General features: G+C 32.4%; 1 long non-coding RNA gene across 1 annotated transcript; it reads left to right on the plus strand.

Annotated features, from left to right (window-relative positions):
* Positions 1-12,491: 12,491 nt before the first annotated feature.
* LOC145801681 (uncharacterized) lies at positions 12,492-13,645 on the plus strand. Its single transcript, XR_014343323.1, has 2 exons — positions 12,492-12,604; positions 13,369-13,645. It is a non-coding gene; the product is annotated as an uncharacterized LOC145801681 (long non-coding RNA).
* The last annotated feature ends 3,210 nt before the right edge of the window (positions 13,646-16,855 follow it).

Raw genomic sequence — 16,855 nt, forward strand, 5'->3', positions numbered from 1 at the left:
TGTAGCCAATTGAATTGCGTCTTTTAATGTATGAATAGCTATGTCTTCAATCTCCTCATCAGTTGAATTACCATCATCGTTAGGGTCAATTATAGCACGCCTAAGGTAGTCCCATATTCGTCCAGGATTATTCACTACCTTGGCTCGCGGACTACTTCAATTGCTGGGTGTCATTCACGCCGCAGCAGATCTGCCATCATGTCTTCTAGATTCTGAATTGACTGCTGCAACTGTATGAACATAATCATGGTTACGAACTGCCCCTCGGGTTGGCCCGCGAGGTTTGGTTCATCCGGGTTACCACCAATAGCTATCAAAATCAAATCAAGGGAATACTACGCTGTGATACTAATTGCCGCAATGGTAGTGTAGGAAAGAATTAGATATCATTCTAATAGGTTAAACATGGACAATTCTTGAATCCACAATAACACTCTTGAATTCGCAAGGAAAATAGAAGAAAAATTCTTTAAAATATTATTGATTGAATGACTTAATTACATATGCTTAAAGGTTTATTAATAATAAATTAAACCTAATATTTGTAGAAAACTTAGGAAATCTAAGAGAATAGGAAATTAAAATTCTAAACTATTTAAATTCTTAGTCAAAATCTAATTCAAAAATAATAAAATTAAGAAATATAAAAATTATAGAATTTTTTCCTATATCGTCTCAGGTCACCTAATTCGTGTTGTGCACTAAGGCCATGTTTGTTTGGCTTTATAGGATGGAGGGGATTAGGAGTACGATGAGATTGAGTGAGAAGATTATTAGTATACTGGTATTAGGTTGGAGATGTAAGATAAAGAATATTTATTTATACACCATCGGATAATAATACTATAGATAGTATTAATATGTAAAATTAATATTTTTTTAATATTATAATATATATATATATATATATATATTGGTTCTAGAAAATATAATTTTTGCTTAAAAATCATTTAAAAATTCATTAATCCCTTCACTTAATTTCTAATCACAATCCTCTCATGGCATTGTTAGTCCTATCATATGGGGAGACTACTAATCCACGGGAATAATCAATCCCTTATTCATATCCCTAATCAAACTCTTTAAGTTAATTTCACGGACTATTAATCCAATCTTCTTTCCTAAAGAGCCAAACAAATATAGCCCAACAGTAATAGACACATTCGGGATTCACATATTTGGATTTCTTATCAAATTTAGACTTTTGGTAAACCTTTTAGTTTTTTTTTTTTTAACTTTTTTAAAAAAAGGTATAAAAAAAATGGAGAGGTGATATAATTTAAAAAAATCAAAAAATTAAAAAATTGACTTTTATCCCAATTAACAAAAGAAAAATGTTTCAGACCCCTTTTCCCCACCCCTTTTGACCCCCTCTCAATATGATTGGCCAGTTTTTTTTTTTTTTTTCTTTTTCCTCCAATCACCACTCGCCACGTATGTGTGGAAATAGTAGGAATAGTAGGGTGGTGATTGGAAGAGAATCTCTATCAAAGCCCTTAACAAAATAGGCTTAAATTTGTGGTTTCCTTTTTAATTTGGCAGATTAAGGCCAAGTTTGGGAAGACTAAATAAGTGTACTTTTTAATTTTTTTTGTATTATGTGTAAAAAAAGTAGAGAGGAGATGTTGATTGATGTGACCCAAAAAAAATAAAAAAATGAAATAAGTGCACTTTTTTAGGTTAGCCAAACTTAACCTAACTCATTTTTGACAATCCAATCAATGACACGTATTACCATGTTTCTCTGTGCAATGATGCCCTTGCGACAAAAGTGTGGACTTTAACAAAATTAGTAATGTGTTGTATAAAATATTTAATAATTTATTTAAAATCCTAACATTCTTTAGACTTTAAAAATTGTAAAATGACAAGAACGAGGAATCCCAAACAGGTGGCGTTTTATGGATTTTTAGTTTTTGTTAGAAATTAAAAAGGTTAATTTGGAAAGTTACTAAAAAGAAGTTTGAAAATAAAAAATACTAATGTTATATTTGATTTTTTTTTAACTGATAATGAATAACTTGCTAATTTGATATTTTAGGAAAATTAGATTTCTATTTTTTTTTTAATGACGAAGTATAAGATTTAATATATTATATATTTGACAATAAGTTGTCTAATAAAATCCATCGAGTACAAAATAGATCCAAAACGGATGAAGAGAACCTCCACGTAGAGAGAATACGACTCTCCATATAAGGAGAAAAAAATAAACCTCTACATAGGGGGAAGAAAACGTCCATAAAAAGAGAAAACCTCTGCATAGAGATATTATTCAAAAAAAAAACAAAAAAAACAAAAAACAAAAACAAAAACAAAAAGCAAAAACAAAACAAAACAAAACATAAACATAAACAAAACGATTACAACCAAATAAACAATACAAATCACATTCACAATCAGTTCATCGTCGTAACCGGTAGTTTTGGTACCTTAATCTCTGTCTCTACATTATAAAATAAAACATTATGGATCCGAGGTGATCGCTTAACATATAACAACCCATTTAATAGCATAGGATCTCGATCATGAATCAAATTTAAGTCTATATCTGAAAGCTTCTTCAGTGACAAGTCGATGACAAAGATAAGAGGAATAATAGTGGCTAGCATGGTGATAAAAGTTGTAAGAGAAGAAATGGAAAGAAAATGAAGGTTAAAAGCACCACCTTCTCCCCTTTAAAAGCAAAGAAAGAGAGAGGTTAAGATTTTTTAGAAAGATAATAGAATTTCTTTTTGTGAGAGAAAGAGGGGGTAATCGTACCATCTCAAAAATATTATAATAAGATCAAATGAATAAAAGTTACTTACAAATAAACACATTTAATAATATTAAAATAAAGCCAAATTAATATTTAATATTTAATAACATAATATATATAGAGAGAGAATTAGTGTTAAATTCAATTTAGAGAGAGTCTAAAACATTAAGTCTAATAGATATTTTTTGTTAGTGAGAGGTTCATGTTTTGTGAAATAATTTGGTGAAAAGTCCTATAAGAAATTTTGTTTCCAATTTTACCCATGGACTTTTTTTAATCTATTTGACTTTTCATTGACTATCCGTTCAATTTTTTTTCCATTTGTTCAAATTTTTCCTATCTGTTCAAAAATTTTACCCTATTTGTTTAATTTTTTAACCTTTTCAATTCAAATTTCTCTTATCTATTTAAATATTTGTCCAAATAAAATTGTATTTGTCCAATATTTTGTCTATCTATACAATTTTTTGTTTATCTGCTCAATTTTTCACGCTATTTGAACAGATTTATTATCTTATCTGTTAAAAATTAACTACAATAGATTTGTTTAAAACAAATCTATTCTATCCGTTCAAAATTTTATTATTTTCCTATATGTTCAAATCTCCCATCTCTCTCATATCTGTTCAATTTTTTCCCTATCTATTCAAATATCTGTCTAAATTGAAAAACAAAGCAAATTATAAATTAAAAAGTAAGCAGCCCAAATCTTGCAAAACATAATAATGAAGAAGATGAAAAGATGTGTAGATGAACTAAAAAATAATTAAAAAAAAGAAAAAGAAATATATACACACAAAAGTAATAAACACTGGAAAAGTACATATAAAGTAAGAAATAATATTATGAACATAAAAATGAAGGTAAAAAAAATTGTAGATGAACTGAAAAATATTGAAAAAAATATATATACACTCAAAATAACAAATACTAAAAAATGCATATAAAGTAAGAAATAATATTACACTGACCTTTTAATGATTTTTGCAGATAATCAAACTTGAAAAATATAACAATGGAGAAGATGAGTCATTATGAGAAAATAAAAGATGACTAGAATAAACTGAATTGAAAACAGGTGTGTGGAAGTTGTAGAAGTCCTTGGTTTTTTTTATTTTTTTATTTTTTAAATTGTGATTGAGAGTGGGATAGATATTATTGTGGGTGATGGATATGGATTAATATTTTATTATTTTGAGATAAATATCATTATGGGTAATGCCTTTACAAATTATAAAAGTGTACAGATGGATCCTAACGGAAGGATTCAAAGTGAAATATGTCAATAGTTTAAGGGTTTTATTTTTACATTTTTATAGTTTAGGGATAAAGCGAACTTCTTAATGATTTAGGATATCCATTTATATGCTTTTATAATTGTTACAACCCAAACCCGCCCCTATGGGTTTAGCATTGCAACCGGCCAGTAATTCATGATTACCGAAGGCCTGCTTAACAGTAATAACAGTAATATAGAGTAAAGGGGATGGCGGAAGCCAAAATAGAAAATAAAAGATGTCCAATGAGCTGTGACAGTCTGAATGTAAAAGACCTTTATAAACATGCCACATTGATAACCAAAACATATGTACAAACATCCAAATTAGGGACCAAATCCCTAACTACAACTGTACATGCGAGTCTAAAACATTTACTACAGATCAGAAACAAAAGGGTGAAACTAAGACACCCCAAAATAGCCTTAGCTTGAACAGGCTCGAAACCTCGAGGTGAGGCACGGTGGTTGGCTTAACAAAATAGAAACTTAACTTGGCACTCCTAGCATCGGTCTGGTGCCTGAACACCTACATATAAATATAAACAGTGAGCTAAAACCCAGTGAATAACATGTGCGTAAAAGGGTTAAGAATGAATATCCTTTCATTAATTAAAGCAGTCATTTGCATCAGTAAATCAGTTATTCAATCAGTGGCTCATATTCATGCCAAATCAGTCATTTAGAATTCATAACAGTTATACGTGGTACGTCTAATAGCAAAACAGTACAATAGGTCTTAACAGACCGAACAGTCAGTTGATGGCCATCAAACAGTGAACAGTAGTGGTCCTAACATTGGAACCGACAGAGATCTCTGTAGCAGTAACAGTAACAGTAACAGTAACAGTAGGCTGCTATGGATGCCACGAATACAGTTTACAAATAGGACAAACATTCATTCATTGAACAATAACATTTCAGTAAGTAGTACAGTTGATCATTCAGAAAATAATCATAATTGAACATATCTTTACAACATTGTTACTCACAGAGCACTGGGCTATAGACAAGCTAACGAGCGTCCTCTGATACCAACCCTACAGTTGCAGAACGAATACACACTCAGGATTAATAACTTAGCCCCTAATTATACATGGTGTGGTTCTATGACATTATCCTCATTAAGATGCCTTAAGCTTGGCCTAGGAATGCCTAGGATGGAATGAGGATGCAAAAATGCACTTTAAAACACTTTTCAAAATTTGCCGAAAACAGGGGTCTCGCTCAAGCGTGGCTTTCTACGCTCGAGCGAGCTTTCCAAAATAGAGGGGTCGCTCGAGCATGGACTTCCTCGATCGAGCGGTCTATAAAAATACAAAAGTACTGGATGTTGAAAATCCCCGCTCGATGCTCGCTCGAGCGTGAGACACAACTCTTCGCTCGAGTGTAGGTCTCGTCGCTCGAGCGTGGGTCTCGTCGCTCGAGCGTGCGTTTGCGTGCATCAAAAACCTGAGAGCTTGCAATCTACGCTAGAGCCAGCATTCCGTCAATCGAGCGGAGCTCTGAACAAAACGATGTTCGCTCAAGCGTGGAAGCCAAATATGGAATTTCCAGATTTGCCTTCAAAGCTCTAACCAAACATTCAACACATCAAAAATCAACCTTTTGGGCCCATTTCCTGGAAAACACTTGCAAACTCATACTACAACATGTTTTGAAGATCAATTTTGTAAAATCAAGCCCAAAGGTGAGACAATTGAACACAATTTTAATTAAAACTTCAAGAACATGATGTAAATATATCATGCATGTGTTCATTTGAATTCAAAGCTTCTAACACATGATCAAATGAGTCAATCCCTACAAAAACATGATGAATTCATGGACCACAACTAAAATGTGAACATGCATGTAAGAATTTTCATGAAAACAACCTCAAAATGCAAGAACATGTACATGCATGCATGAATTAGCTCACAATTCAACTCTTTCAAATTAATTCTTGACTTTAAACTCCAAATCTCCATGAACCATGCAAGAAACAACTTAATTTCATAATTGAATTCTAGATGTGGAAGCTCAATTTTGCCAATTCTCTTTCAATTCTTCTAAGTTCAAGCAAAAAACCTTCTTGAAGAACTCAATTCTCTCACTCTCCCTTTCTCACTCGATTTGGCCTAGAGGATGAGCAAAATGATGCATCAAACATGAATAGGACATAATAAGGGTGAGTTTTTGAGTCAATCCACTCAATGGCAAAAAGGTAATAAACCTTGGTTCAATTAATTTAACAATAATACTAATTTAACCATTCCAAATTGAATTCTAATTAAACCTACCATAAAATCACATAAATCCTAATTAGCATAAAATACTAATCAATTTCTGATTCGGTCGCTGATAAGGCCTTTAATTCGCAGTTCGAAATTAAAATATGAACAGATCATATAATGACAAACAGATAGAAATGCAACTAATGCAACACACTCATGCAATCAGGTCAAAATTTCAGCTTAATCGGTTACTTATCATGCTTAATCACAGATTAGCACTAATCAGAGGTGAGGGTTGTCACTATAATTTAGGGTTTCAAAATAATACTTTTCAATAATTTAAAAGATCTTTTATGTAATTGACTCTTTTTAATATTTAAAGTATAGTTTTTTTTTTTTTTTTTTTTGGTTGAAGTTGGATTTCATTGATAGACAAAAATAAATATATCAAGAGTAATTATCCCCAACTCTAAATTTCAGTATTTCAAACTCAAAAACTCGAACATCTAACAACAATAGCCCGCAACATACTGCGACCATCAACTAACAACCATAATCGCAACAAACTATGGTCACCAACTAATAATCATACCTACAAACATATTGCAGCCACCAACAACAGAGACAAACCCAAACCTCTATGGGAAAAGAAGAAAAGCCTCCACAAAAAAGGAAAAAAAATAATAAAACAAAATACAAGTTTCAAATAACTAAATAACACCATAACTAATCCAATCTGGGATTTCAAATCCTCTTGGCTAATCACAATTTTCCAGAGCCATGTTTCAGGTAATTCGTTTTCCAAGCAATCATTTTATATTTTACCGGAGTGCAAAGTTTAATTAATTTATTCTTAATAATAATAATAATAATAATAATTACTATTCTTATTCTTATTATTATTTTGGATATGTACAAGATAATGCTTTGTCTGTTTGTGTGAAGTAATTTCCATCATCAAGCAAGTGGTAGCATAAAGTATGATGAAACTACCACCATAGTGACGATATGTTTTAAATATTTCATATGGCACTTCATATAATAGTATAGATGTATAAATCTGGAAAACAGAGATATCTATGAATGTAGAAAATAGAGATACACCTTCTAAAGAGGTTCACCATGGCAGCCAAATGTCTAAGAGAGAGAGCTACTGTGGCGGGTGAATTTGGGGATTCAAGTTTTAAAACCTTTTGACTTAACAACTATACATGGTTATATATATATATATATATATTAGCGGTAACTTGTGCGATGCATGAAAAAAATAAACTATATATATTTTGTGTGATAAATAAATCATTTTAATCTTAAATTATGTCTATGCATAAAAATTATTAATTACAAAAATTGTTGAGAATAATAGTATCACAATCACTTGATAACATAAATAACTTATATCAAATTAAACAAAACATTAAAAAAGAGAAATTCTATAAACTCAGAAAAGTTATCATAAATTTACTTGGACTTTTAAATCAGTGATGTATATTATTATTGTGGGATCAAATTATGAATAAATATCAACTTTCAATTATACTTTATAAGTAGTTTTTAAAAAAAATTTAATCTAAGTTTGTTGCCTTACTCATAAAAATTTTTTTTCAAACAAATCATTAATTGATTATGTTAGCATCTCTCTATCTTTGATTTCCTCTATCAATGACACACATATATCATATCAAAGTATAGATCCTTCTCCATAGTTTGAATAATACTTGCATAGTTTATGTTGGGGCAATTCCACATCGCCTGGGAAGGACACTTGCAACCAACTTACAAGCGTACTGGCCCCCTCCACCTTGTAAGAGGCCTTTTAAAGCCGTGAGGCCGACGGGCGTTATTTCGCCACCTCGCCAAAGCGGACAATATCTTACCGGGGCGCGAGAAGTCAGTCACGTCAGTTTGGTGGCCCATGCAGGTCGTCCAGCAAACTCTCCCGCTGTTCGCGGCCCAGTCCGCTTGGGGGGTTATGTTGGGGCAATTCCACATCGCCTGGGAGGGACACTTGCAACCCACTTATAAGCGTACTGGCCCCCTCTACCTTGTAAGAGGCCTTTTAAAGCCGTGAGGCCGACGGGTGTCGTTTCGCCACCTCGCTAGAGCGAACAATATCTTACCAGGGCGCGAGAAGCCAGTCACGTTAGTTTGGTGGCCCATGCAGGTCGTCCGGCAAACTCTCCCGCTGTTCGCGGCCCAGGCTACTAGGGGGTTATGTTGGGGCAATCCCACATCGCTTGGGAAGGACACTTGCAACCAACTTATAAGCGTACTGGCCCCCTCCACCTTGTAAGAGGCCTGTTAAAGCCGTGAGGCCGACGGATGTCGTTTCGCCACCTCGCCAGAACGGACAATATCTTACCGGGGCGCGAGAAGCCAGTCATGTCAGTTTGAAATTCTCCCACTGTTCGCGGCCCAGTCTGCTGAAGGGTTATGTTGGGGCAATCCCACATCGCTTGGGAGGGACACTTGCAACCAACTTATAAGCGTACTGGCCCTCTCCACCGTGTAAGACGCCTTTTAAAGCCGTGAGGCCGACGGGCGTCATTTCGCCACCTCGCCAGAGCGGACAATATCTTACCGGGGCGCGAGAAGCCAGTCACGTTAGTTTTGTGGCCCATGCAGGTCGTCCAGCAAACTCTCCCGCTGTTCGCGGCCCAGTCCGCTTGGGGGGTTATGTTGGGGCAATTCCACATCGCCTGGGAGGGACACTTGCAACCAACTTGCAAGCGTACTGGCCCCCTCCACCTTGTAAGAGGCCTTTTAAAGCCGTGAGGCCGACGGGTGTCGTTTCGCCACCTCGCTAGAGCGGACAATATCTTACCAAGGCGTGAGAAGCCAGTCACGTTAGTTTGGTGGCCCATGCAGGTCATCCGGCAAACTCTCTCGCTGTTCGCGGCCCAGGCCGCTGGGGGGTTATGTTTGGGCAACCCCACATCGCCTGGGAAGGACACTTGCAACCAACTTATACGCGTACTGGCCCCCTCCACCTTGTAAGAGGCCTGTTAAAGCCGTGAGGCCGACGGATATCGTTTCGCCACCTCGCCAGAACGGACAATATCTTACCGGGGCGCGAGAAGCCAGTCGCGTCAGTTTGAAATTCTCCCGCTGTTCGTGGCCCAGTCCGCTGAAGGGTTATGTTGGGGCAATCCCACATCGCTTGGGAGGGACACTTGCAACCAACTTATAAGCGTACTGGCCCTCTCCACCTTGTAAGAGGCCTTTTAAAGCCGTGAGGTCGACGGGCGTCGTTTCGCCACCTCGCCAGAGTAGACAATATCTTACCGGGGCGCGAGAAGCTAGTCACGTCAGTTTGGTGGCCCATACAGGTCGTCTGACAAACTCTCCTGCTGTTCGCAGCCCAGTCCGCTGGGGGGTTATGTTGGGGCAATCCCACATCGCCTGGGAGGGACATTGCAACCAACTTATAAGCGTACTGGCCCCCTCCACCTTGTAAGAGGCCTTTTAAAGCCGTGAGGCCAACGGGTGTCGTTTCGCCACCTCGTCAGAGCGGACAATATCTTACCGGGGCGCGAGAAGCCAGTCACATCAGTTTCTACATCATTTTTAAAAAATCAATAAAGATAAGAATTTCGTAAGATTATAAAAAAATATAAAAGAAAATAGTTTTAATCAATTTTATTTATAAAAAATGATGAAAAATTATTTGAATTGTACTTGAAGAAATATAACAAATGATAAATTTTTATTTTTATCTATAGGTCATAAAATAAATTTTCATAAATTATTTATGAATTTTTATATGTTTATCTAAAATGAAATTAATTAAAGTACAAAACGATGGGGAAAAAAAGAGTAATTTCATTTTTTTTTAATCAATTATTTTATCTTTATCTTTATTTGTAGGCCATGAAATTAATTTTTATAAGTTATTTATCAACTTTTATATTTTTATTTATGGGGAAATTTTTTAAATTATCTATAAGTTATGAAATTAATTTTTTTAAATTAATTGTTTAATTTTTATCTTTTTTTGTAGACTATAAAATTAATTTTCAGTTTTTATATGTTTATCTATATAGAGGATTCTCATTCAAAGCCAACTAATTTCATTATTAATACTCTTCTCATTGAAAGCCAATAATTTTTTTTTTTTAATCTTTATCACTTGGTAGATAATAACAAATAAAAAAAATTATCAAGAAATGGTTAAGAATTTAATAGGAGATAAGAAGTTATAGATAAGGGCATTTCATAAGATAAAAAATTTAAAATAAAAAAAGATAATATGTGATAGAAGGAGAAAAAAAATATGAGTAATTCAAAATAAAAATTTAGATATATAGATTAACAAATCATATCTTTGTCTAAATTTTATTATTTTAATTTTTTGTAAATCAATTATTTAATCTTTTTCTTTATTTGTAGGCCACGAAATTAATTTTTATAAATTATTTATCAATTTTTATATGTTTATTTATCTATAAGTCATGAAATTAATTTTTTTAAATAATTTTTTTAATTTTTATATTTATCTATAGGTCATGAAATAAATTTTCATAAATTATTTATGAATTTTTATATGTTTATCTATAATGAAATTAATTAAAGTATTAATTTTTTTAAATAATTTTTTTAATTTTTATATTTATCTATAGGTCATGAAATAAATTTTCATAAATTATTTATGAATTTTTATATGTTTATCTATAATGAAATTAATTAAAGTACAAAATGAAGTGGAAAAAAAAGGAATAATTTCATTTTTTTTAAATCAATTATTTAATCTTTATCTTTATTTGTAGGCCATGAAATTAATTTTTATAAGTTATTTAGTGTGAAGACCCAAATATAAAAATTTAGTAAATAATTAAATAATAACAACAATAATATTACAATCTCAAATATTTTGATGGTGAATCCTAAAGTGCAAATTATATATTTGGGGGATCTTTAATTAATTTTTAAAGTATAAATAAATTTTTATGGAAGTTCACAATTTTTTAAGACTTTTGATAATAATCTTAATGATAGTAATAATAATAATAATAATAATAAACTAGTTAGTAAGGGGTCATTTTGGAAATTTATATTAGGTGGATAAAACCCTAATGGTGAGATATCAATTCTTTTTTTCTAATCAACACAACAGCAGCCACTTTAGGCTTTACAGCCGTGAGTCATTGAGGGAGAGAGAGACAAAGAAGCTTGTGGCAATCAAGGAGGGAGAGGAATTCTATGTAACCAATACTTTGTGGGTAATTTAATTGTTTATTCTCACTTCTATTATTAATTTTTTGATCTTCTATAGTTGAGTTCGTGAAATGCATGGTTGATCATTCATGTATATATTAATTTATGGGCTGGTGTGAAGGGAAGTTTAGTATATCAAACTTGGGTTATGGGAAATAATGATGGAAGAAGAGGTGCTGTGTGGTTGCGTGAGTCTCATTGTGGAAGAGATGTGGCATTATTTTTTTGTGTGTTTTGTTGGCAGTGGACTGGTGCCCTTGTTTGGTATAGGTCTAGATATAATGTTTAAGGTTCAACACATTCATGCATAAAGATTGGGTATTATTCAAGGAAAAATTTTGTGCAGAATCATAGACTTTAAAAATCAAGAAACCATACCAAACGAATGAATTTTAATCTGAAATTTTTACAGTAGATTAATTACATATTGAATTGCATATCTGAATTTTTTCATAACTTTTGGGAGTCAAAATCCATATAAATTGAGGTATTCAAATCTGTCCAGGAAACCAGTCCGAAATAGTAAATTCGGGAGTGTTGTTCTCTTTGGGTATAAATCCAAAAATTATCAAATTAGTGTCATTAGAACCGGTTACGAGTCTAGTTTCGTACATTTTTGGCCTTGCATTGATTGCTCGTGTACATTAAGAGAACCGTCAATTTCTTTGAAGTACTGCAGAAAACAACCTGTTTGGATATAATAAATTGTAGATAATTATTTTGATAAGAAAATCAAGTGAAACCAATTGGGTTTGAAACTTAGGATACATTAGATCATATCTGGAGATTATTGGAATTTTTTGAATAGCGTGGAATGGGTTTTGTAATTTTCAAAGTTAGCGAATAGGTTGGGAAGGCTTGTTTGAAATTCTATTTTATCTTAAAGTCACAATTAATTAAGTTTTGACCGGAACCCATGTCTTGGGTGATTTTAAACCTTGAAGAACATGAACTTAGGTAATATTTAAGAGTAACGGTGAGTTGGGTTGAGCCGTGTTAGTGCGCTTTAGTTGAGGTTACTTAGTTTATTATTCTTTAGTATTTTTAAATTAGTAGTGACGTATAGTTTTCATATTGGTTCAGGACACTAGTTGGACTTCCATACTTTATTCGAGGATTATACTATTTCGTTTTCAGGTGAGTAGTTTCATGCTACGTATTTTTATAAATGTTCCCCTACCCTGAACTGTTGGAAAATTAAATTGTTGTTTCAAGACTAAACTGTTTTGATAAATTATTATATTATCAATTGAATCAAATTATTTCTGAAACATGTGTGAACTTGGCATACTGTAAACTATTTGTTTTGGTCTCATGTTTATAATGATGAACTACCATGTTTTGCAAAACTGATGTGTATTGATTATTGGGACCATGTGTGTATTTAGTCCAGGGAAATTATTCCACTGTGTGTGGTGACTCTGGCCACTAGGGAACAGATCCGGGTTGGGCCGTGATGACTCTAGTGCTCAACGATTGTAAGGAACAGACCTTTAAAAACAACTAGGTGACCTTCAATCGGATCGTCTTTGAGAAAATGCCCAGGTGCCACCCTGAGGATGACTCTTAGTTCGGTATTGGATCCAACGGGGCTTATAGCCTGAGAAATGTGTGGCAGATTATTTGTTTTTATTGGTACCCAGAAAATTATTGGTGTTCATGTTATAATCTGTTTTAAGTGAAAAATGTCTTTTATCATGTTCTTGCGAGACATGAGTATTTTAAGTGTTGAATTGTGGAACCTTCTTTTTGAAACAGATTGTATTTACCAAACTGTATGCCAATCTAGTTTCTGTGATATATATCTTATTTTGGAATTGAACCCTGTTTTCAAAATTGTATTTACTATCCATGTTGCTACTCACTGAGCTATCAGCTGACTTAGTTGTTTACCATTCCAGGTGTTAGAAGGACTTAGAGTGGACTCATGGCGTAGCGGGGACTCAATTGCATGGACCTCTAGGGCATTCCTTTAGTTTAGAGTGTTATGTCAAGTTTGTGCATATTTATATTTATTCTTATCGAAGTTCATTTAGGATTATTTTTGATATGTGGGTTGTTATTATCCCATAAGTTTGGATGGTTTTTGATTACGGTTGATTTTGCCGTTTATAATTGTGACATGTCTGGATTGAGTTTTGGTTATTTATTATTGGACTATTGTTCAGTTGTTCAATGTGATTGGATTCGTGTTTAGGCTTACGTGTGCCTTGGGCTAAGTCCCTGTGGGCCACGGCCGGTCATGCCCGGATTTGGGGTGTGACAATTAGTATCAACTTTTATATGTTTATTTATGGGAATAAATTTTAAATTATCTATAAGTTATGAAATTAATTTTTTAATATTTAATCTTTATCTTTATCTATAGGTCATGAAATAAATTTTCATAAATTATTTGTGAATTTTTATATGTTTACCTATAATGAAATTAATTAAAGTACAAAATGAAGGGGGAAAAAAGGAATAATTTCATTTTTTTAAAATCAATTATTTAATCTTTATCTTTATTTGTAGACCATGAAATTAATTTTTATAAGTTTTTTATTATCAACTTTTATATGTTTATTTATGGGAATAAATTTTAAATTATCCATAAGTTATGAAATTAATTGTTTAATATTTAATCTTTATCTTTATTTGTAGGCCATAAAATTAATTTTTATAAATTATTTATCAACTTTTATATGTTTATTTATGGAAAAAAATTTAAATTATCTATAAGTTATGAAATTAATTGTTTAATTTTTATATTTATCTGTAGACTATAAAATTAATTTTTGGTTTTTAGATGTTTATCTATATGGAGGAATTTTGAAATTCAAATATAAATTCATAAGCAATGAAATTAATTTTAATTTTAATTAATCAAACAAATAGAAAATGAAGAAAAATAGAAAACATGAAAGGCAATCAAAGAAGGTTGCCATGTAGGAAAGAGAGAGTTTTAAAATTATGAGAATTTAGGAATAAATATTTGGAGGCTTTTTCCAAATTATTTATGAATTTTTATATGTTTATCTATAGGGCAAAACACCAATAAATCCCAAATTTTAATTTGTTAAACCATTTGGTCCTGCCTTTTATTTTGTAGACTAATAAGTCCTATTTAAACGTTAAAAGCTTACTATAGGCCTTTTAAATTTCCTCCTTTCCGAACATCAGCAACATTAACTACATCAGCAACATCAACTACATCAACAACATCATCAACAACATCAACTACATCAGCGACATTAACTACACCAACAACACCATCAAACATCATCAACATCATAAAAATATCATCAACATCATAAAAACATCAACTACATCATCAAACGTCACAAACATCATAAAAACATCATCGACATCAACAAACATCAACTATATTGAACATCATCGACATCAACAAACATCAACTACATTCAACGTCACCAACATTGAACATCATCGACATCAACTGAGAGCCTCCACACCGACATCAACTGAGAGCCTCCAATATTGAACATCACCAACAAAAGTAATAAAACCAAAGTCAAAACTTAAAACAAGTAAAACATTATTGTCACCACCGCCGATCCAGCACCCAATTCTAAGAGCAACAACCGAGCGATGGGGACATAAAACTGCAGCAAACAGAGAAATAAACTAGACCAACAAAATAACTTGTGACCATAGGATCACCACACACAAGGTCTTTTTTATGATAGTAATCAATTTGATAAAAAGGAGCAACATTAATAGAAACTCCAAGCCACACGGTTCACTTCTTCTTGGCAGTAGATTTGGTGACTTTAGCACCAGATGGATCCTTCTTCTCCACGCTCTTGATAACACCAACAGCAACAGTTTGACGTATGTCCCTGACTGCAAATCGTCCAAGTGGGGGGTACTCCGAGAATGTCTCCACAACCGTGGGTTTGGTTTCTCACCGGAGCAATACCGGTCACGCCAACTCTGTCGCGGTTCAGCATTTCTTGGTTCTCTTGGAACCCTAACCTCTGCGGTGAGATCATCGACAGAGGATGCAGTTCCGCTCCACCGTTCTTTAATTCCTCCTCATCCTCCGGCGCCGCCGCTTCACTGCCGCAGCCGCTTATCCAGAACTCTCAGTCACAAGGCGTCGTTCTACTACCGCCGCCTTCGAAGAAGCACAAGAGAATCGGCATAGCGTTAGGGTTTGTTATTGGACTACATCAACTTTGTTATTGGACTACATCAACATTATCAAACATCAACTACATCAGGACTAAATGGTTTAAGAAAAAATACTTAGGACTAATTAGAGTAACATTTACTAAAATGGGATTTATAAGTAATTTTTCCTTATCTATAATGAAATTAATTAAAATACAAAATGAAGGGGAAAAAAAAGGAATAATTTCAGTTTTTTTAAAATCAATTATTTAACCTTTATCTTTATTTGTAGGTCATGAAATTATTTTTTATAAGTTATTTATTATCAACTTTTATATTTTTATTTATCGAAATAATTTTTAAATTATCTATAAGTTATGAAATTAATTGTTTAATATTTAATCTTTATCTTTATTTGTAGGCCATAAAATTACTATATGTTAAAATTTTTTAAATTATCTATAAGTTATGAAATTAATTGTTTAATTTTTATATTTATCTGTAGACTATAAAATTAATTTTCAGCTTTTATAGGTTTATCTATATGGAGGAATTTTAAAATTCAAATCTTTATCCATAAGCAATGAAATTAATTTTAATTTTAATTAATCAAACAAATAGAAAATGAAGAAAAATAGAAAACATGAAAGGTAATCAAAGAAAATTGCCACGTAGGAAAGAGAGAGTTTTAAAATTATGAGAATTTAGGAATAAATATTTAGAAGCTTTTGACAAAATAATTACATTTGGTTATATATATAGTAGTAGCGATAACCCGTGCAATGCACAGAAAAATAGACTATATATATTTTGTGTGATAAATAAATCATCTCAATATTAAATTATGTCTTAATAGTGACAAACCATGATGTTAAACCATCTGGGTAGATGTTAACAATAATTAACTTACAAAATTTCACAATAAAATTTGATATGCATAAAAAATTATTAATTATAAAAATTGTTGGGAATAATAGTATCACAATCACTTAATAACATTAATAACTTGTATTAAACTAAACAAAACATTAAAAGAGAGAAATTCTATAAACTCAGAAAAGTTATCATAAATTCACTTGGACTTTAAAATCAATGGTGTATATTATTGTGGGATCAAATTATGAATAAATATCAACTTTTAATTATAATTTATAAGTAGTTTTTAAAAAAATTAATCTAAGTTTGTTACCTTGCTCATAAAAAGAACTTCTCAAACAAATCATTAATTGATCATATTAGCAACTATCTATCTTTAATCTCCTCTATCAATGA

The sequence above is a fragment of the Camellia sinensis genome, chromosome 10, assembly GCF_055761805.1.
Source record: "Camellia sinensis isolate YWXY chromosome 10, ASM5576180v1, whole genome shotgun sequence".
Taxonomy (NCBI): Eukaryota; Viridiplantae; Streptophyta; class Magnoliopsida; order Ericales; family Theaceae; genus Camellia; species Camellia sinensis.